General features: G+C 39.4%; 1 protein-coding gene and 1 pseudogene across 4 annotated transcripts in view; one reads left to right on the forward strand and one right to left on the reverse strand.

Moving 5' to 3' along the window:
* Window positions 1-2,406: 2,406 nt before the first annotated feature.
* LOC141111510 (U2 spliceosomal RNA) lies at window positions 2,407-2,530 on the reverse strand (annotated as a pseudogene).
* A 656-nt stretch (window positions 2,531-3,186) lies between these two features.
* Window positions 3,187-21,284, forward strand: part of LOC141110788 (uncharacterized) — a 117,847-nt gene continuing 99,749 nt past the window's right edge. For 3 of the 4 annotated variants that reach the window (XM_073602407.1, XM_073602409.1, XM_073602410.1), the window contains exon 1: window positions 3,187-3,383. The gene's annotated coding sequence lies outside the window, so the exon portion shown is untranslated. Of the gene's footprint in view, window positions 3,384-13,978; window positions 14,026-21,284 lie in introns of all 4 variants that reach the window. The other variant, XM_073602408.1, reaches the window with a different exon arrangement.

Genomic DNA, 21,284 nt, shown 5'->3' on the forward strand with positions numbered 1-21,284 from the left:
GGAGCGCTGACTGCTGTGGGAGTGGAGGATCAGGTAAGTAATACTGCCTTTTACTTTACCAAGACCTAAATGAGCATTTAACCCTTGCAGCGCAGGGGCAACCCTACTGTAAGGGAGGATGTTTACTCTCCCTGGAGTTGGGCTTTAATTTGTTGGTCAAGTCCATTTACATTTTCTGGTGCATCTAACACAACTCTCTGTAGAAGTTTACAGTGCTGCAGTTCAAGAGTGACTCCATTACTCCTTCACATACTAGTGACAAGAAGTGTGTTACTGGCTGGATCGCCTGGTGAAAATAAAGCCAAAAGGGAAAAAGAGAATCCCATGTACCCAATCAAGAACCCTGGAGTAGGAGGATGTTTGATGTGTCATATAATACACAAAAGAGTAAATATATATAATGCTACAAAATCTTCGTTAGTGTATAAAATATACAATTTTGAATAAAAAAGTATATATTATAGGTTTGTAAATTACACAATGTAAAGCCTAGTGGACCAACTCGTTTAACATAAGTCCAGTTCATCTTCAGGATCCACAGGCTCTCAATATCAAACATATGGGTGCAACGTCTATAATGAAAAACACAATTAGAAAGTTGAACATTACATTATTATACATTGCATTTATGCCTGCAAGTTACACTTGTGGAGATAGTGTGAGCCCAAAGTGGAGAAAAGAGAAGGAGAAAAAAAAAATTAAATAAAAATAATAGAAAAAATATAAGATTTAAAATAAAAACACAAATTTTTTTCTCTTATTTTCTATGTCAAAGTATCCAGAGTGGACATCCCACTCTGAGGGGACAAAAGAGACACAAGCTAGACATATTATCTGACCTGAAATCACCTGTCCTCAACCCAATAGGTGTGCTATTGGGTTGAGGTCAGGACTCTGTGCAAGCCAGTCAAGTTCCTCCACTCCAAACTCGTTCATGTCTTTATGGACCTTGCTTTGTGCACTGGTGCGCAGTCATGTTGGAACAGGAAGGGACATCTCCAAACTGTTCCCACAAAGTTGAATCAAATATTATTTGGAGGAGTGGCCAATACTATGCATTATAGTGTGGATGAGCGAGTTTGGGAGGGAGAAACTTATCTGGCCTGCCGCCTGAGTCCTGACCTCAACCTAATATAGCTGCAAAGGGTGGACCAACTCAATATTGAACCCTACAGACTAATGCCCCGTACACACGGTCGGACTTTGTTCGGACATTCCGACAACAAAATCCTAGGATTTTTTCCGACGGATGTTGGCTCAAACTTGTCTTGCATACACACGGTCACACAAAGTTGTCAGAAAATCCTATCGTTCTAAACGCGGTGACATAAAACAGTACTTCGGGACTATAAACGGGGCAGTGGCCAATAGCTTTCATCCCTTTATTTAATCTGAGCATGCGTGGCACTTTGTCCGTCGGATTTGTGTACACACGATCGGAATTTCCGACAACGGATTTTGTTGTCGGAAAATTTTATACCCTGCTCTCAAACTTTGTGGGTCGGAAAATCCGATGGAAAATGTGTGATGGAGCCTACACACGGTCGGAATTTCCGACAACAAGGTCCTATCACACATTTTCCGTCGGAAAATCCGACTGTGTGTACGGGGCATTAGACTGGGATGCCATTAATGTTCATGTGTGTAAAGGCAAGTATCCCAATACTTTTGACAATATTAATATTGTGTGTGTGTGTGTATATATATATATATATATATATATATATATATATACACACTGGGGTATAGACAGGGGTTACTTCACTGGTCCACCTGGGTGAAACCAGGTGGACCCCGTTCTCTGGGAGGTCTGCCGAAATAGACCAACCCAATTACTAAGTGGGGCTCCCCATGAAAGAGAGCGAACTAAGCCAGAAGGTCATGCTCCCCCCCCCTCGCAAGACTTTCAGGGCAGGCCCAAGTACCTACACCCTACTAATCAAACTTTAATTGTGTACAATGTAACCAACCAAAAAAAGTGACTAACACGACAAACATAAATAAGATTGGGGGGGAAGGATAGTGGAAAAAGTGCATAGGTGCCATTGTGCAATAAATGGCCGGCTTTCCAGCCAGGAATAAAAAATTCCTCTGATCCTAGCCAAAAGGCTCGGCCCTAGAGGCAGGTGAGGAAAAAAGTGTGTGATGTGCAGTGACCTTGGTGCCAATAAAACTCAAAGTGACCCTCACTCACAGCGAGAATTACAGCACCCCTGGACTGCCACTCCAGGGGCACATACACCATTGGCTTCTTTCAGAGCCTGGCCTTCGGGCCAGACCAGTGCAGCCCCATCCCTACCAGGAGTACCCCTTCCGGCTTTCTAGAACCTACTCCCGGCCCTCAGTTCGTTGAGCGTGCCGGTTTTGGTTCTAACCGATACTAACCTTCCAGGTTACCATCACACCAGTGGATTTGCATAGCCACCACCCCAACCTTCCCCAAGGTCAGGATAAGTAGCACATCACCTCCACCGGAAACTGATATGAACAGATACTACACTTGATCTTAGCCAAAAGGCTGAGAAGCCAATCATTAGATGTGGTGGCTGCATTCATTTTCTTTTCTTTGTCTTTTTCCCTCTGTTTTCACCCGGTGATCTGGCCCGTAACTCACCTCTTGTATTAGTGAGACACAACTCCAAAGGAATGAGCAGAGAAGGCGCAGCAGACAGCAGCATTGTCGGTCTAGGGGAGAGGGGAGTGTTAATTGTAATACTCCAGCTCACACTTTATATTCAGTTACAGGAACATTTTTTTTTTGTTTTTGTTTTTTTTCTTTGGGATAAAGGTTTTACATGAATAAATAAAAGCTGATCATTTTAATCACCCGTGCCAGTGTAAGTGCTTTGTCTCATCCATGTAAACTGATACATTCTGCTGGAGAGTTTGTGTTATGAAAAACAACAGACTTGCTGGCTGGATCACCAGATGAAAATAGAGGAAAGAAAGCCTAAAAAAGGAAAGTAATGCACTTATCACATCTAAGAATTGGTGATCTGCAAAATAATAAATGTTTGCTTTTGGATTTAATACTGCTTTAAACAGCCAGTGTACAAGTGAAATGTGTGTTCTTGCACTGTATATACGGAATGTTAAGGCTCTGTTTCATCTATTGTGATCAATCACTTAAGAATGACGTTCTTTTTACTTTCCTTTGCCTGCAAGTGACAGTCATGAAAGGCACAGTATGAATGTTTGTTTAGAGGGTGGAGTGTTTCTAAGCAGCAAAAGCTTTGTAACAGACACAAAGAAACATAGCTTGCCATTTTAATGTTACTGGATTTGTCTTTTTGATTATTTTATTATAAATGAAGTAACTGTCACTTCCATACTCTACATGCCAAGAACATGAAGATTTAATCAAGCCAGTCACTCGACAAATGGTCTGTAACAAGTTTTTAAATGTATGCCGTCTGTAGTAGTTCTTGTAAGCACCCTTCATACACACTATGTGCAGCTTCCCGCTGTCCTAATCAGTTTACATTTGTAGTGTGTGGGTGGTTGTTGTTGTTGTTGTTGTTTCCTGCACTAATGTTTAATGTTTATGTTTTTACACTTGACTTTTATCAGTTTGTAATTTAATTGGTTATCAATTGTGGTGTGTAGGTTGTTCCATGCAAAGAAATGTTTTATGTTTGTGTTCTTATACTTGATTTTTTTATCAGTATGCAATGCCATTTAAAATGCTCTTGTGTATTTAATATACTGCCGTATAGTAAACCAAATTAATTATTATTATTAATATACAGGATTTATATAGTGCCAACAGTTTACGTAGCGATTTACAACTTAAGGGTACAAATACAATGCACTTTAATACAGTAATGCCGCGTACACACGATCGGAAATTCGTCCAGCAAAAGACCGATGAGAGCTTTTGGTCGCAAAATGCGACCGTGTGTATGCTCCATCGGACTTTTGCTGCCCGAATTCCAGCCAGCAAAAGATTGAGGGCATGTTCTCAATTTTTCGGATGGAAAAAGTTCCTATCTGAAAATGCGATCGTCTGCAGCAATTCCGACGCGCAAAATTCCTACGCATGCTCGGAAACAATTCAACGCATCCTCGGAAGCATTGAACTTCATTTTCTCAGCTCGTCATAGTGTTGTACGTCACCGTGTTCTTGACGGTCAAAAGTTCAGCGAACTTTTGTGTGACCGTGTGTATGCAATCCCGTCGGAAAAGCCATCATATCTTTTTCCGACCAAAATCCCAATCGTGTGTACGGGGTATAAGAATCAGAGGGGCCCTGCTCCTTAGAGCTTACAATCTAAGACCAAATCCTTTTTTCATAGGGATAAGTTAAAGCTAAACTATAGACAGATCTAAAAGACAGACATTACCACAGATCTGTATTCAACTATTCATTAATATACAGTTATGTTTATTTTTTAAAGCAAAGAGTGGAAGTTCCTGAATTTGACTTGGTATCTGCCTATGTTGTCCCTGTACAGATAAGCACAGAATGTGAGAGGGTAAACCAGCACAAGGGGCCAGTCAGTTGTGCTGCAGTGCTAATGTGCTAACAAGGAAGCATGCTGGTGGGAGGAAAGAGCATAGCAATAGAAAGATGAGCTCATCAGTCTGCTGATTCTCCTTTCACTGTCCAGTCTGGGGGAAGTACGAGGCCTGTAACCTGTATCTCTGTCCATCCAGCCCTGCATTTTAAGCAGTTCCACTACACAGCTTGTCTGAAACAGTAGGAAATTTGATTTATTTTTTCTCTTCTGTAGTTAATTAACTGCAACAAAGAAAAATCAAGTTTCCTGCCCCTCCGGATAAGGCTGTGTGGTGTGACAGAGCTTTTTAAAAAGGACTGGATAGACAGAGATACAAATCATTAGGACAGTAAAACAGTTGTCATGTATCTATTTCAACCATGTATTTCAGTATTTGTTCACAGTTTAAGTTTAACCACTTCAGCCCCGGAAGGATTTACCCACTTCCTGACCAGGCCATTTTTTGCCATACGGCACTGCGTCACTTTAATTAACAATTGCACAGTCATGCGACGTTGTACCCAAACAAAGTTGTCCTTTTTTCCCACAAATAGAGCTTTCTTTTGGTGGTGGTATTTGATCAGCTCTGCGGTTTTTATTGTTTGTGCTATAAACAAAAAAAGAGCGACAATTCAAAAAAAAAAAAAAAAATTTCTTCCTCAGTTTAGGCCAATATGTACTCTTCTACATATTTTTGGTAAAAAAAAATTCCATTTAGCGTATATTGATTGGTTTGCGCAAAAGTTATCGCGTCTACAAAATAGAGGATAGTTTATGGCATTTTTATGATTATTTTTTTTTTACTAGCAATGGCAGTGATCTGCGATTTAGCAGGACTGCGACATTGCGGTGGACAGATCGGACACTTTTGACACTTTTTTGGGACCATTGACATTTATACAGCGATCAGTGCTATAAAAATGCACTGATTACTGTATAATTGACACTGGCAGGGAAGGGGTTAACACTAGAGGGTGATCTAGGGGTTAAATGTTTCCTTGGTAGGTGCTTTCTAACTGTGGGGGGGGGGACTGACAGAAGTAGCGAGAGATCGCTGTTCCTAATCACTAGGAACAGACAATTTCACTCTACTCCCCTGACAGAACAGGATCTGATTGTTTACACTGGCAGATCCCCGTTCTGCCTCTCTGTGGAGTGATCGCTGATTGGCGCTGCACAAATGTTGCGGCTGGTCGGGAAGCAGTTAAAAATCATATTTTCTACAGTGTGAGAAAATGTATAATTTGGGGTATAATGTATAAACCATTTTAACATAACATAAATGGCACCTGTAGACTATCTTAGGGAAGGGAGCACACTTTTTCTGGATGCTTTAAATAGAATTAAAAAATATTAGTTTTACACTGTCTGGCATATAGGCTGGTATCTATATGGCTTTAGACTTACTTTTATTTATTACAGGCAGTTATATAGCACCGTCAATTTATGCAGCATTTTACATACTGTATATATATTATTCATTCACGACAGTCCCTGCTCTCAAGGAACTTGCAATCTAAGGTCCCTAGCTCTCATTTATACATGCACATATTAGGGCCATTTTTAGAGAGGAGCCAGTTAATCTACCCAGAGGAAACCCACGCATGCACAGGGGGAACATGCAAACTCCAGGCAGGCAGTGCCGTGGTTGGGAGTCAACCAACAACATTAGTGCTGATAGGCAAAAGGCCTAACCACTTAGCCACCGCGCTGCCTCATACATACTTTGTATGGTGTAACTTTTAAAATAAGGAAGGAAAGAACAAAGAAGGGTTCTAAACCAATTAGAGTTTTAGTTTCTTTGAAATCATTATCCTATCAAGTCATTTTACAATTTTGTATATGTACGAAAAATTATAGAATAAGTTAATTCTACCACTGGTTTCCAGGGTTTATTAATACCATCCCAATGACCTCTCCATCAACCATTAAAACCCTGATGAAGTGGGCATTCAGAAGGCCCTGAAATCAATTGGGAATATATTATATGCATAAATTTATAGCTGAAATTCACTCCATTGTGGCACTCCATTTTTCTTTTGTGATTTTTGGATACAATCAGAAGTGCCTTATAATGTGTTAAATCTGCCATGCTAGAAAAGTCATACTCTCTATCATAGACTTTCTCCTCCAATTTCAGATGTAATAAAATGTTTGAACCTAGAGGGTTTCACCTGCACTCCTAAAACACAAGAATTACATTGCAGTAACTTAATATGAATGATCAAATCATAAACATGTATGTTGGTTTTAGTTGGACACTAATGTACCAAAAAGACACTACTGAAAACAAACTTGTTTTAGGTCAACAAGAGCAATCAGATGAAATAAAAAAAAACTCATTCCAAAATTTTAGTTGGCTATGGGATATCCCCTACTGTATAAACACATATCATCTTTTTTCAATCTGTGCACAATCAGTAGACAATCATCAGTTGCCTAGAAACACCTTAGTGTTGTCCACAAGTCCAAATAAAGAAAAGCCTTTCTGAACGCCATGCAAGAAAATATTATTCATATACCATAAGTGATGTACTGCCTTCCTAATTGAAAATTGCAAAATCTTTTCCTGTTCTGAGGTTAGAAATCCACTATGGGCTAGGGGCGAGCTTTTATAAGGATCATTATTCTGATGTCACATGGACATGGGGAAAACATGTTTACCTCAAAGAATGCTGATTGTAATATACTTACAGTATTCAGACCAATATAGGGTGAATGGTACAGTATTTTATGTCTTTTGCCCTCAGTAGAGTTGTTTTCAGGGTTAAAAAAAAAAAACACAGTGCAGTGCAGCGACATCCGTAGCTTAGCTAAAAAAGTCAAGTGCAGCCTGTAGCTTTTCAAGAGATAACAAGAAAAGAGAGGGTGCACCGACCTAATGCATTACCAACATAACAATTTTTTTTTGAAATGTGAAAAGTAATCTACTTATAAATGCATGACAAGTTTGGCCATATAAAAGGATGCAGATGAGACAACCTCCGGATCCGCAGTAATCAGCCAGTGGTATGGGAAACTCTTGTAGCATCCAAAGGCTTACACATTTTGAGGGTCAAGCCCTCTTCTTCAGAGCCAAAGAGCTCTGACCCTCAAAACGACTAAGCCTTTGGACGCTATGAGAGCTTCCCACACCACTGGCTGAGTACTGTCTGGAACCAGGTTGAATATGGTTAAATTAAATTTATTAAGATGAATATCACTCTTTCAACAATAACACCAGTAAACCATAAGCAATGGAAAGTGACAAAATAAACGTGACAGTGCAGAAACCCAAATAATAACCTAACAAACTATGTACAAATAAAGGGAGCACATATGAGCAGGGCAAGGTCAGGACAAAGCCAGGAAGCAGGGAGCAGGTCCCAGGAACAAGGCGCAAGATCAGGTACATGAACATAGCTCAGGATCAGAAGAATCGGGTAGGGACACGGCTCACAGGAATCACTGAAGCACTGAGCCAGGTGCAGTCAGCCAGGGGCAGCCTAATTACTGGCATAAGATTGCAGCTGGGTGACCACCGGATCTACGCCCTTTGACTTTGGGAACTACAGTGCCACCAGCAGGTGACCCAGGTACTGACACCTGTCCTGACAATATTGCAGGTTACCATTCATTTCTGATAAAAGCGGAGATCCTCAGAGCAGCCCGCAACTCTCACACTATCTCCTTGGATGGTATACCCATACAAATTTATCCAGACATCTCCCCAGCAACTCTGGACAGATGGCGTAAAATGAAGGAGGTCACTACTGTGTTGGCTTCTGCACATATACGTTATAGATGGGGCTTTCCCTTCAAGCTTACCATCCCCCACAATGAAAGAATGTATGCATACCTCCCAACATTTTAAGATGGGAATGAGGGACACCTACTAACAAATGTATGTAGGCATAGGACACTCCCCCTGCCACACCCCCTTAAAGGAGAATTAACCAAAAAAGAAAGGTTAATTAAATCCACAAGGACTTTTTTTTACCACTACTATTCCTTTTATATTGGCTTTTAAAATGTACAAATGCAGCAATTTAGAGATTGGATGAAAGGTTTAGCATTGGGAAACACTTTTTGAAAGATAAAAAGTGCATTTTATATACAACTATATAGATCCGACCAATATGAGGGACAAATGAGGTGGAATGAGGGACAGAGGGACATTGCTCCAAATCAGGGACAGTCCCTCCAAATCAGGGACAGTTGGGAGCTATGATGTACATAGCTACTGCGCTTTTGGAATGACAAGAAATCGTAGTTACATGGGCCTAATGGAAGCAGAGGCCCTTCCTCGTCCACCTTCCACACCTCGCCCAGCTCCTATCTGGCACACACCTTCCCTGAGACATGAGAGGAGATGCACCAGACATGAAATTGGTCAAAACTTCAATTGATTTTCTGCCTGCCGCTTATTATTGGCACTAAGATGGGACCATATTCCTTATGCCTATACACTATAACTGTCTGCCTTACACTTTTGTTTCCTGATGAGAGAGCTCCACCTAGTGGCCATTCCTGGAAGTTTCTCTCTGCAAAATACTACAGATTGTGGACAATATCCTTTCTTGCTCCCTAGAGCTTCAAGTAAATGGAATGAACAGATGGTAGGATCTCTCCTTCACAGACTGCACCAGGACACTTGAGTATTCCCCTGCATTGCCACCTAAAGCCTTATTGATGCTGCATCAACCCCATCCCCCTTTTTTTTTGGGGGGGGGGGGTAGAAAGACTCTCATTAACTGGTTGGTAATGGAGTTATACTTATATGCCTTCCACTCTTTCAAAAGAGGTTTTCATTAGGTCCCCATGCATGGAAACAGACTGCGATATTTTGCGGTCTGTCTCCATAAAATGAATCACTTGACATGCCTGCATATTGCAAATATTTCAGGCTCAGTAGGCTAGTTCAGCGGCGGTCCATGCTATGCCATCCCACCCCACTCATATCTTGACTTCTTTTGAAACTCTGGATATGACTTCTGGAGTTAGGGGCTCATCCACCCCTTACATTTTAGGTTTTTATGTTTCAGGTTTATGCTATTTGCATCCTGACCCTAAGTTGTACCAGCACAAAACTAGAATGCTTTTTTTTCTTTTGTTTTACAGTTTATGTTTATGTTCATGGTTCTTAAGTTCCTGAAGCATATCAGACAAAGCTTAAATTGTTGTGGTCATAGTGCTGTTTACTTTATATGGTATTCCCTGGTGGGCACTGCCCTTGTGGAGAAGAATTTTTACAAGTTACTACCTCTTTTACTATATCTCTCAGATGAACCTAACAGGATTTCATCTTATCAATGGTAATTACATGCATTACGCATAACGTGCAAGGCTTTACTTCCCCCATAAGCGGAACAAAGCTTTTACAAGTTTTAAAAGGTTGGGCACGCAAATTATATTATTACAAGAGACTCATTTTGCCTCCAATAATGATCCTACCTACTTTCCCAAAATGTATAAACAGGCTTTTTATACACTGTACTCATTGAAGTGTAGAGGGGTAGCTATATTGTTACATAACACATTCCCCTTTGAGGTACAACACGTTTTCAGGGACCCAGACAGCAGATTTCTTATAATCGGCTGTCTGGTAGCAGGGCGGGAACTTATGATTGCGAATGTGTATGCTCCCAATGTAGCACAGGCTTCCTTTTTTACAGCCTTTTTTAAAATCCTTGAAAGATGCTCTTCAGCGCATATGTTTATAGGCAGTGACTTTAAACTTGTGGCCCACCCCCAGATAGACAGGAGCACTGCCTCTCTCTTCTCTAAGGCCCCAATCATACTACCACAGCTTCAAAGTCGCATGAAATTGCCGCAATTTTACTGCAATTTTGCGGCCACGATTTCAGGGAGATTTGAGGTCTATGAAACTGAACTCGCATCAAAGTCGGACCAAAGTAGTGCAGGGACTACTTTGAAGTTGGTACGACTTGAAGTCATACTAATATGAATGGTTGTCATTGGAAATCATCAGGAATGACTCGTCATGCTACTTTGCAGTCTCAAATCATGGGACAAGTCGTACAAGTGTGAAAGGGGCCTAAAGCATTCCCCAAATACACTACAGTCCTTACAATTAACAGATGCTTGGAATTCAAATAACTCCGGAGCTAAGGACTACACATTTTATTCCCACCCTGATGACTCTTTTGCCAGGTAGGACTACATTTTTTGTACTCCCATTATTCTAGCTAACTCCACTAACTCTGAAATCAATCTCTGACCATAACATTGTAACCCTATCTACTACTCTAATTGGTTTGTCAGGCACTCCATACACTTGGCATTTAAATGACTCTCTGCTTACAGATCCCATTACCCACCAAGAAATTTCTACTGCTATTCAAGAGTACTTTACTTTAAATGCCATGTATTCTGTGGGTGGCTCACAAGGCAGTTTTAAGAGGCCTTCTCATCAGTATTGCCTCATGGAAAAATGAAGAGAGCTGGCAACAAATTTATACATTAAGCACAGAATTAGATAAATTACATAGACTAAAAATTGGAAACCCAACACTATCTAAAAGACAACTAAAAGCTCAGAAATGGTTGGAGTTAAATACCCTGTTATCAGCCAAAGTTGAAAAATCCCCCTGATGGTCGAAAGCCAAATTTCTCCTACATAGCAACACAGCATCCTCCATGTTTGCCCGTAAACTTAAAGCGGGATTCTGGCCGTAAAAAAAAAAAAAATAAATAAAAGTCAGCAGCTACAAACACTGTAGCTTCTGACTTTAAATAAGTACTTACCTTTCCTGGGTGCCCGCGATGTCAGCCGCCCGAGGCCGACCCGTCCCTCGGCTCTCGGGTCCCGGCACCGCCATCCTAGGTAAGGGAAACAGGCAGTGGAGCCTTGCTGCTTCACTGCCAGTTTCCTACTGCACACGCACAAGCGGCGCAGCACTCTGTGTATGGCCCCGTGGTGTTCTGGGAACACACACAGTTCCCAGAAGACAACAGGGGCACTCATCGAGGAGCAAAACACACCGCAGAAAAGGAAAAGGCAGATTAGGAAGACTGCCTAGCAACAAGGGTTTAGGTAAGTATAAAAAAAAATTTTTTTTTTCAAATTTTTTTTTGTAATTTTTAAAAGATTTTTGGTGATTTTTTTTTTTTTTTTTTTCAGGGTGGCTCTCCACTTTAATCATACCTTGCATCCCCCCCATCTATATAAACTCTGCAATGCCATGGGTAATATAGTATCACTCCCTAAGGATGTCCTTAACATTTTTGAAAACTTCTATTCAACTCTACTTGCCTATCCCCTCCTCACAGGCATCACTCAATTGACTAACCTCCCTTCCTCTTCCTTCCTTGTCATCTTCCCAAATTAGAATCTCTCAACACTCCCTTTACAGAGGAAAAAATACTTTGAGTAATCAAATCTTTAAAGCATTTGGTTACTCCAGGCCCAGATGGGTTTACTGCCAGTTACCATAAACACTATGCCCCTATTTTAACCCCACGCTTTACCATTATGTTTAGCAAAATTCTTAATAGTGATCATTTCTCAAGTGAAATGACCTTGTCCAATATGTCCCTATTGCCAAAACCCCTTTAAGATCATTCACTCCCACAAAACTATAGACCGATATCGTTCATTAACAAAATTTTTAGTCGTGCTTTGGCTGATAGACTGGCTAATATTATAGAAACTCTGACCTCTTCTGATCAATCAGGATTCATTCTGAATAGGTTCATCACAGATAATATTCGTCTGACTATAAATGTTCTCCAAGACACTAACCTCCATGCAAAGCAGGTCCTTCTATTGAGCCTTGACATTAACAAGGCTTTTGATAACGTACTCTGGTCTTACTTGTTTTCGGTACTACAACGTATGGGCTTTAAAGATGAGTTTTTAATGGGTGTACAGGCTCTTTACCATCTTCCCAAAACTAGAATCAAATTACTGGGTTGCAACTCAGACTTTTTCACACAGGGCAGGGGTGTTTTTCACACAGGGGTGTTTTTCACACAGGGCAGGGGGTTTCCCCTGTCACCTTTATTATTCACCCCAGCCCTATAACCCTTGGCAATAGCTATTAAACGACACCCGGACATAACTGGGTACCCCATTGAATCGTCTCAATTTAAACTCTGCATATATGTGGATGACGTTTTGCTCTTTTTGACTCAACCCCAAATCTCCCCTCCCAATTTATTCTCTATTATCTAAATTCACCTCTTTCAGTAAATATTACAAAATCTACAGCTCTCCCAATTAATATACCCGCTGTTCAGTGTGAGGCACTCCGAGGATCCTTTCCATACCAGTGGTCGGTTGACAAAATAACTTATCTCGACATATACATCACACCACAGTTATCTTCAATTTTTGCTGTGAACTATTCACCATGTGTATCTCATCTGTGAAGTTTACTTAAAGTCTGGAGTTCCTATCAAATTTCATTCTTAGGAAGAGTCACGACTGTCAAAATGAATCTGTTACCTAAACTTTTATATTTGTTTAGAGCCGTTCCCATCACTAGCCCAAAAACCTTTATTGACAATCTACAAAAAGAGGTTAATAGATTTATCTGGCAAGACAAAAGACTTAGATTTTCTAGACATGTTTTATATAAATCTCAGTCTACTGGCGGCCTAGGATTACCTAATCTATGGTTATACTTTCTAGCAGCCTGCTTTTCTCAGATTGCCCAATAGAATATCCCAAACTCAAAGGTACCTTGGATGAAATTTGAATCCAACTCCATCTGCCCTTATTGTTTCCCATATAGTTTATTGTCACCCTCTAACTCTAACCGTAAACTTACCTTCCCCAATTCTATTATCTACATTTGAAGGGCAGATTGTTCTGTTGAAAACAATTGGTTTAAAATGTAATTGATTGAACTAGATAGACTAGTGTCTTGTTTCAACCTAACTATGTAACAGACTTACTGTCTGGATCACCAGATGAATATAAAAGAAAGAAAGCCTAAAAAATGAAAATGAATGCATCCACCACATTTAATGCAATATAATAAATGTTATCTTTTGGGTTTAACACCGCTTTCATGTTGGGTGAGGATCCTCTTTAACTTGCAATGACTTTAACTACCCTGTTGTATTTCTGGTAATAATGGATTTGGTTCATTATATTAACCCCTTAAACTAGCTTGATCACACTCAAAGATCTTTTTTTTTCCTCCAAAGGGCCTTCAAATGATTTAAAGTATGATTTTGGTAGAAAAAAAATACACAAGAAGTTTTGGTAAAATTGATAATACAATGCTGTCACATACAGGCAATTTGAGTTTAGGCTTAGGACCTTGGGTTACATAGTGGATAATGTTGAAAAAAGACAAATAGCCCTCAGTTGAAGAATTATATTGCAGGAAAATGTTTCAGAAATACAGTAGCTATTTTGTATCTGTCAAGCACAGACAGAACAGTCATCAAGAAGAAATGAAAATGTAACTTTTGTTGATATTTATAAGTTTAAATGGCTACATAGTGTACTGTTTTGCCTTTGACAGACGCTGATGGAAGCTGCTGTTTCTTTGATGGCAGGGTGACAGAAATGGTAATGCTGATTTCATGTCAGAAAAAACTGGGCTGAATATTTCTATTTTTTTTCTCTCTTCATTTTATATTTTCTGTTTTTTCTTGCCTGCTGACTAGATGACCAGTTGTATACGGCTAAAACTGTTTTACAGGAATGCTTTATATTTTCTAAAAAGAAACTTACAGTATGATTTCAGCCATTATTTCTAAATTGAAGTTCTCAAAGACCCCCAATAGATATAATCAAAATGGACAGTTTCCTTGGATTTGTGCCATTTTAGCAAAAAACATTAAAGTCAATCAGGAAGGCAAAATTAAGGTGTTTTGGTTATTTTAAGGGTACTAATGGTGTTATATAGCTTATGAGGGTTACTAAAGTTCTTTTTACCTTTTGTAGAATTGTTCTTGTCCCCAAAAAGGAGCTCTATGTTAAATACATGCAAACAAAAATAAAAAAAAACACTAAATTAAACAAATTAAACTGCCACAAATTAACACCAGACCCCCCCCCCCAAAAAAAAAATACTCTGTGAATAAAAAATTGTAGATAATATTTTTAAGTTACTTTTTGAATGATTGAAAAATAATTATTGAACAATGGTCTTTTTTTGGGTAAACATGGCCAACATTGTTTTATAGTGGACCTATCCTACACCTACAATATCAATGAAAAGTTAGTTTCTTAAGAACATATGTAGAAGGTGGTTAGCCAATTTAATTCTGAATTTGCAAAGATAACTTTTTAGCACCATTTCGTGTTCATTTTTTTTTTATATAGTTGAACTGTTTTAGCCTTTTGGCTTTTGGTACATCCTTTTTTGGCATTTTTCACTAAAAAATTTTAACCTTTGTCATACATTTCCTTCATTGGGGATCATTTGGAAAGTTTTGTGTGCCATCTCCTTCAAGTGGTACTTGACTCATGGTATTTCTTAATCCTTTGTATTACTAGTGCAGCAGTTTCAATTCCCACAGTGAAATGTAAGTGCACCCACCTACCACAACATTCAAGGTATGATCTGTGCTCCGAAGATTTAATAGCAAATTTGCCTTCATGTATCCACAGATCGAAATATGCACGGTGACAGTTCTGGAATCCTGAAAATAAGTAAAAAGTCAGTATAGTGGGGATTCAATTCCACAAAAAAACACAAGTGGAGAGGCGCCTCTGGGTGCAGTAGTTTTTTTAAAACACAGCTTTATTAACATAATTAGATCAACTCACATTTGGATGGCGCTAACAAACATGGTATTGGTATGTCAGGGTGATGCTCCCGGGTCCTGGGCCATATAAGTTCCTTGCTGATAGCATTGGCAGTAGCTCTTCCGACAGATGTATAAGCCGGCTCCGGAAGGCGACCTCAGAACGAGGCGTGAAACACAAGGGACAGCTGGCTGCAGGGGGATGATGTCATCAAAGATGGACGCATTTCGTGAGCATGCGCACTTGGATATATTGCAAGTCGCGCTCCTTTCTCAAGAGACATATGAGAAAGGAGCGCGACTTGCAATACATCCAAGTGCGCACGCTCATGAAATGCGTCCATCTTTGATGACATCATCCCCCTAACTAACTGGTGTATGCCTAACTGGTGTATGCCTGACTTTTATTTTATTTAGAGGGATGGGGGGGGGGGGGGGATTGTATATGAGTAATATAATGTGAGGTGGTTTAGGTGCACGCTGTTTTTGCACTAAGGTTTTTTTTCCTTTTAATTGATGCAGAAGCTTGCTGCGAACAAAAGACATCTTAAAAAACAGATAGTAACAAATGAATATGCTGCTTAAAGCACCCCAAACTTAAAAAAGGTGCTAACTTAAAAAAAGGCCCCAACTTAACATAATAAAAAACCTACAAAGGAAATCCCCAAAATACCACCCTAAAACAAAAGGCCCCTTTTTATTAAAGAGAAATATTGCAACAACAAAAAATCAGCTGAACCTAAGTTAAAGACCCTGTTAAAATTAAATAAAAATATAACCCAAAAAAATGATAATCTCAAAATAATATACTTCGAAACAAAAGCCCATTTTTCATAGGTAAGCTTTGCAGCAAAGAAAGAAGTTGAACATGACAGCAACTAAAAGTGACCACTGACTTCAAAAAAAAAAAAAAAAAAAGGAAAGCCAAACAGCTCCCAATAACAAGAATAAAAAGGCAGCAAATGGCTGATTTCCTAAAGAGATAGCCCATTTAGAATTTAGTTAAAGTTTCCTAATTGAATGAACTCTACCCCTATGCAGTTCACCAGCTTTTCCTATGCTTTCCCTACAACAGACTTCAATTCACTGACACTGTGGCTGCTCTAAGCCCCCCCCCACCCCCCACCCCCATTTTTTTTAACAATAAGGGAACTGGCTAATCTAAAAGCCCCTTTTTACATTATATGCCTGATGGCCATAGTTCAACAGTCAAGCAGTGCATTAAGGTTGAAAAAAAATTATCCCGGGCGAATCTGCACAAAGATTTGCCAACCTAGATTTAGTAATAATTTACACGAGACATAGGTGATATTGTTTAACTGTCTAAAGGCAAGTAAAATAATTTGTCATGTTTCTGTCTTGTGCATGATCTACTGTACATCTAAATGTATCTGAGACATTGCAAAAATATATTTTTTTCATTATGGAATTATATTTATTGTGAAATAGAATGCTTTAAATTGTGTAGTGAAAACTGTTGAATGGTGTTATTACATGCCTCACTTTTTCATTTTATTGGTAAGGGAAAAATTATTATTGGAAATTACATATCTGAATTTGACCCTATTCTCATCTGCATGTGGCATGACAGAAAGGTTTTCTGAATTCTTATTCTTATCAGTTGAGTCCAATAACTGTGGAATGAAGCCCAAAGGTGTGTCCACCTTGAAAAAAGTATTCATTCTAATACGTTCGAACATGCACACACAAAAGCACAAGTGGCTTTTCAATATTGACAGACTGCAATTACGGAGAAAATATTGAATTGGTAAGGACTGGAGTCCCAATTACCTCTTTGCTAGCTCACTTTAGAGAGAAACAACTGAAATAAATGTAATAAATATAAGATATAAAAAAATAAAGCTCTTTGAAATCTGTCAGCTTTTAAAAACAAAAATCAATGTTAAGAACTTTTTTTTTTTACTTTTTTTTACTTTTTCATTTTGCTGGCCTTTTGATGTCTTCAGCTTTTCTGGTTTATAAATGACCAAAAAATATGATTGAAGTTGAGTTAAATTTCAGCAAAGTCAAGCAAAGTTAAATACTGAAGCAAAATGGCTTTACTTTAGTATTTGTTCTAAAAATGTTAGTATTTTTTAAATATAGTTTAGAAGCAAAACTGTTGTGCTAGCAATTGTAACAATGAAATGCTCCATATTCAAATCCACCATTCCTTAGGTATTTATTTTAACAGGTTTTCTTTTCTATTAACTTTAAAAAAAACACCAGAATACAAGTCAGTCTACAAGACATACCAGCTAAAAGGAAACACATATATATAACCCCTGTCATGCTGAAATCTGTTCATTATCTTCAGATGACTGATTTCTTGGTGGCTTATTCAGGTACCCCATCCAAGAAAAATAAGGTATTTGCAAAATTACACTGCAGTATTTCATAGTACCATGACAACAATATACCGATCAGTATCTCTTAGCTTCAGGGAATTTCTTCATTAAGGGGTTCCATAATAAAGGACTTTCCTCTCAAAACACAGTTGCCCCTTGCAGATGAGTATTTGGCTCTTCCACAGAAGAGGCATTGTTTATGTAGATAATCGTATGTGCAAATTATTGGTTTTGTATGTGCTTTGTTGAGTATGCAAGTTGCTATCTTTTCAGCTATGACCTGGCATAGTAATCTTTGTGCCTTCTTACCAACTGGTTAGTTTATACTTTTGTCCGATGAGCCAGTACTCACTCCAATTCAATTGTATGCTCTCTGTGGAGCATCTAATGTCTGAAGTCATCAAGAGGAGGCTCCTTTCATATTTTTTTCAGTATCTTTTGAAATAATCCTGGCATTTACAAAATGTATTTCCTCAAACTAAAATTTACCCACACAAGTAAATGATTTGGAGCAGTGATCGCTCAGATGGTTCAGATTCAAGCTGGCCATAGATGTTTCTTTTTTTCATCAGCCAGCTGATCAAAAAGAAGGAAAAAATCAGGGTGGATGGGGAATCCTCCAGCTGTGCTATTGTATTTTTGCAGAGAGACTCCAGAATACACTGATTAGCGCTGCAGCTGATTGGCTGCAAGTGCTGATCGAGTGAAAATATGTAAAAAAAAAAGTAAAGGAAGAGGTGCCTTCTAAGTGCAGACAGTGTAGGAATACTTCCACAAGCTGACACATACTTACCTCAATGTGAGTGTTTTTAATCTTTGTACCATTAAATTCTACACTGTCTACACTTAGAATGCATCTCTTCCTTTGCTTTTTTTTCTACATGTTTGGAGTGTGCTTCCACTTCCTTCAAGAGGCCTGCCCTGAGCTGTGGACTGTCCACCCATTCTGCTAGATATCATCATCCATCCTACCCAGTTTATGAACTATCACTTTATTGCCCCATGCCAATATATTCCTACACTGACTTATGGTTTCTGGCATCCTGGATTGCAGTTTGAGCCATTACTACCCCATCCTTTTAGAGTAAAAATATACCTACAGTCCCTTTTGGGAGGAGTTATTCACTCACTCTACTCCTCTCAAACAGGAACGACCATACATGGACAGATGCTGAACCGGCTAAATTTTGATCCATGTATGACCAGTTTTAGGTTATAGAGAAAGGTGACCTTTCTAAAAACAGATAACTCGCATTATGTTTGCTTACATAAGCCATCATTTTCTGGGAATCATTTAGCATGCATTCATGTTTATTTGTAAGAGACAGACTTAAAACACTTGAGATACTCCACAAGTTCAGTAAACATTTATTGTATGCCACAGAAGGGACTTTTGATCACATTCAGGCTGATAAACTCATTGCACAAATCACCCTCCTGGCACTATCAGTAGAACAACTTTTGCGCTGTCAAATTTCCTAAACCAAAGAAGCGCCCTGACCAGGATAATATATATTTCTTAAAATTTTTATTATATATATCTAAAATTTGCTGAAATCCTAAGTGCAATTAGCTCTATGATCCCTAAACCACATACAGATGACACCGCATGGTTCAATTACAGACCCATTTACGTCCTTAACCCAGATATTAGAAATTTAGCTAAAATACTAGTCAGCCATCTCAACTTTCTAATTGGATCATTGGTCAACAAAGACTGAGGTTGGGTTTATACCCCTCCACCAAGCTAAAGACAACATCCGTAGGGTGACCCTGCTGATCGAGGAAGCCCATGCCGAGTATATCCCTGCTTGCTTTCTTGCATTTGATACTGTTTTATGGCCTTATCTTCATTACACTTTGAAATGGTGGGGTTTTGGTCTACTTTTCCTACAATGGGCCTCTTCCTTGTATAAGACCCCTAAGGCATATCAGAAATATGCTGGTTATCAGTCGGACAGGCAGAGGCACCAGACAGGGATGCCCTCTACCCCTCCTCTTGTTTGCATACCATAGAACTGCCATAGAACTGCTTGCCAAACTCATCTGCTCTAATCCTAATATTAGAGGATTAGAAATAGGTGAACAGCATCATAAACCCTGTCTCTTTGTGGATGACGGTCTTCTTTTTTTGACATCCCCTCCCACTTCTGCCCCTAACCTCCTACAGATTCTTTATCTCTTTGACAACACATTGGGCTTGACAGCCAGTCCACAGAAGTCCAGAGCTCTGAATATAACATTGCCCCATCCTGAACTCCTCCAGATGCAAGAGGTACTTCAGTTTTCCTGGTCCTCACATCACCTCTCCTACTTAGGTATAAAATTACCAAAAACCTTGACAACCTCTATAAACTTAATTATTCTTCCATGCTAAATCATCTATTATTTCTTTTAACTTAATGGTCCTTCCTATTTCTTGTTTGGGCAGGATCAGGGCAGTCAAAATGACTATCTTGCTAAATACTATGTATCTCTTTAGGGTGTTACCCATCCCTCTCCCGGCACACTACTTGTGGATTTTACAGCACCATGTGTCACGATTTATTGGGGCCCAGCGAAGCCCAAACTTACCAAAAGTACCCTAAAAATTCTAAAATTTAAGGATGTATGTCTAGGTATGTCTAATTTAACAAAATATTTCTATGCAGCCCCACCCCACAACTACTGAAATATGATTTTGTTTGTGAAACCCTTTTTTCCGTAGGCCTTGAAGAAATCGATTGCAACCCATTCTGAGTCTCCTATGAATAAATCCTTCTGATTGCAGTACAACCTATAACAAAGCATTCCCTTACTCTTTGAAATAGGCTTAAATCACACTGTGGCCTCATCTCCCCACATGTACCATTACTATCTTTTCTCAAGAACCTGTTGTTTTACCCAGCATGGGTTTCCCTGTCATCTTTTCAAGCTTGGACAGCATCAAAATTGATTAGAACCTACAAACTAACCACTTCCACCTTTTAAATCATTATTGTCCCTACAGGAATCATATTGGTTATCCAACTCTGAAATTTTGTGTTACCTGCAACTTAAATACTTCCTTACTCTTTATATCCGATCCAGGACAACAAATGACACAGTTTGAACATACTTGTAAATGTGACCCTCGCACTGATGCTGATGTTGTACCATGAAAGTGTATGCTGCCATAGAACTATATTCAATTCCTGCTGCATTTTTTCATTTTGATTAAAATTTAAAGTGTAAGTTCACCTTACACTGCATCCCCTCCCCACCCGCCCTGATCCCGCTGTACCAGACTGACGCAGTCCCCCACTGTCGGACACGAAAAAGCCGCTTCACTTGTCTGGGGATTTGAAATCCCGGCGTCTCTCTCTTCTCCTTGCATTGTTGACAGTACAGGCTAGATGGCTTCTGATTTGTCAGTGCTATCCATGTTATGGTGCTGGCTACTTAGAATCCCTGCAGTCCTTACTGCCTAAGTGATACAGACACAAAGTTAAGCCTTGGGGGGTTCAAATCCCTGGACCTGTGAAGTGGCTTTTCCATGTCTGATAGCAGGGGATCACCGCGGTCTGGTATAGCAGGACTTGGGGGGATGGGGAGGGGGGTTATAGTTATAAGTGTATCCCATGACCAATAAAGGCCCACGTTTTTCACACACAAGATACTTTCAAGCATTTCCCCTTTTAATAGGTGCCTCTACTCACTTCCATTATCAATTTTTGGGCCTCAGTTATTATGCATACTGGGATCTTAC

Source organism: Aquarana catesbeiana, linkage group LG10 (assembly GCF_042186555.1).
Source record: "Aquarana catesbeiana isolate 2022-GZ linkage group LG10, ASM4218655v1, whole genome shotgun sequence".
NCBI lineage: Eukaryota > Metazoa > Chordata > Amphibia > Anura > Ranidae > Aquarana > Aquarana catesbeiana.